This window comes from Coregonus lavaretus (assembly GCF_964263955.1).
Source record: "Coregonus lavaretus genome assembly, chromosome: 2".
Taxonomy (NCBI): Eukaryota; Metazoa; Chordata; class Actinopteri; order Salmoniformes; family Salmonidae; genus Coregonus; species Coregonus lavaretus.
In genome coordinates this window covers 64,169,809-64,172,237 of record NC_139989.1, presented here as the reverse complement: position 1 = coordinate 64,172,237, position 2,429 = coordinate 64,169,809, and positions in this window count along the sequence as shown.

Sequence of the window (2,429 nt, the reverse complement as noted above, 5' to 3'; positions counted from 1 at the left end):
AGGTCGCTGGTTCTAATCCCTGAGCCAACTAGGTGAAATATCTGTCGATGTGCCCTTGTGCAAGGCACTTAACCCTAATTGCACCTGTAAGTCGCTCTGGATAAGAGCATCTGCTAAAATGACAACAAAAAAAAGAAATTGTGTTTTTATTAGTCTGATCGCTCACAATAGAGCCTACAATTAGGTGAGTTTATCTCTTGATTGGAAACCCTCACCTCACAATAGGGCCTACAATACAGTGGTATAAAGTCAGCTACAGTTATTCATATTTGACTGTAAATCACCTGTGTTACAATTAGCCTACTTCTTACTAATCTAGTTAAACCAAAACAATGCATATTACATCATTATCCTAATGAGTGTTTTATCAATCAGACACCTACTAAAGTCCTTTGTCTTCCCTGAATGACATCTGACCATGGAACAAGTGGAACATTTCAATCAAGGTTTTATTCATAAAAGCAGACTTGAAAATAGAAATTCTCCTAGTGGCGAAATCATTTCCTCACAACATTATTCTGATACTGCAATAAACACAGACACTAAATTTCAGTCAGATGCCGTAAGGTATTTCTATTCATTTAGAAAAGGCAGGAGGGATCTGGATAAGACATCTCTTAGGTCTGAGTTTGCGTCCCAAATGGCACCCTATTCCATATAGTGTATACTTTAGACAAGGGGCCATAAGGATCTGGTCAAAAGTAATGCATTTTGAGATGCACCCATTTTGCATGAGTTGGTGAATAGTTTTTCTTACATAACACAAGATTACATTGTCTGTCTAGACCAGATTTTGGTCATTTCATCAAAATCCCAGGATTAATTGTTCTAATTATATTTTTGTGTATTTCCTATCATAAGCCCCATCGGGACGGTCTGTCTAGTCCACTGTGTCCGAGGCGTTATCCCAAATGGCACCCTATTCCCTACATAGTGCACTACTTTAGACCAACCCCCTATGGACTCTGGTTAAAAGTAGTGCACTATGTAGGGAATAGGGTGCCATTTGGGACATATATCCAGGGTGAATGGATTGTACACCCACATAAAAAAAATAAAAAAGACTACAGTTTACAATAGAATACTAATAGTACCGGTACTTACAACGGGTCGATTGATCTGAATGGTGTGTGCTGAGTTTGACCATTATGAGTTTATTAATGTGTGACAATATTCAAGATGTCCATTCATCCTCTGCAATAATGTCATTTTTTTGGTTTTCAGTTGGTTTGTCTGGAGAGGCTTTGCTGGTTTGAGGTACAGTAGCCCTCTTTAAGTAAAGTGAATTGTATTTCTGAAATATCTATTGTGTACGTAATCTGTTCTTTCTTTTCTACCATCTGAACAGTATGGTCTCCCATTCTTTTTGGTCATCCTGTGAACTTGGTCAGCTGAATCTCTGTGTTGTATTTCAGGAAGCTAGTGGAAGTAACAGATCTAAGAAGTGATTTTGGAGTACTCTTGCTAACGTGTATTATCTGTGTCAAACAAGCAAACCTAATCCTCTAAGCTTTAATAAACCTAGCTTGTTCTTCATATCTGATTCTGTACTGTTTCTCTTAAATGGACCTAGAACTAGTCTAATGTTTAGATGTGACAGTTGTAATAAAATGGGTATATTTTTGCTAAGGTGTTGTCTGGGCCATTGCATTGCTCCGAACTGTTGATACAACTCAATAGGTGGCATGTCACCAACCTGGGTCTTATGTTTTGGTTGAGGTATTCCCCTCATTAAACAGTAACTGGTGGTGTCTTATGTTCTGGTTGAGGTGGTCCCCTCATTAAACAGTAACTGGTGTAATCTGGTAGTTGTGCCATTTCAGCACTAGTCGGCACCGCAAGAACTTAGATATGTCCGCAAAAACACATCAGTAAATACTACGGTCATGTCCTCAAAAACAACAGTAAATACTAATCATGTCCTCAAAAACACTACAGTAAATACTACAGTGTACTACAGGCATGTCTACAAAAACACTACAGTGAATACTATTGTATATAAATATAGAAACACTACAGTATTTAGACTGTAGTATAATATAGTATTTTTTTATATGGGTAATGATGACCTTCATGTAGCCTACTGAAGGCTATGGGAGAAAGCCGTGGATGGTTTTGGCTGGTTTGGTTGGTGGGAGGACTGTTCGTTCACCATTACAAACACACCCTCTATCTTCAGCGATTTGTCTAACTGATTGCTTCGTTGATCAGATCTGTCCTTGAGCTCAGCAGGAATCTGGTGGTTTTTCAGAAAAGCTGTACAGTTATTTCTTCCAATAGATATGAGCTTCGTCTGTGGAACATAGGCCTAAAGGATGATTTATCTTGCTTATCTACAAGCAATATATATCTTTGTAAATCTATATTGGTGTTTAAAACTGTAATTTATACCCAAGGCCTACTTTTTAAAGAAACACACAAGTTTACCC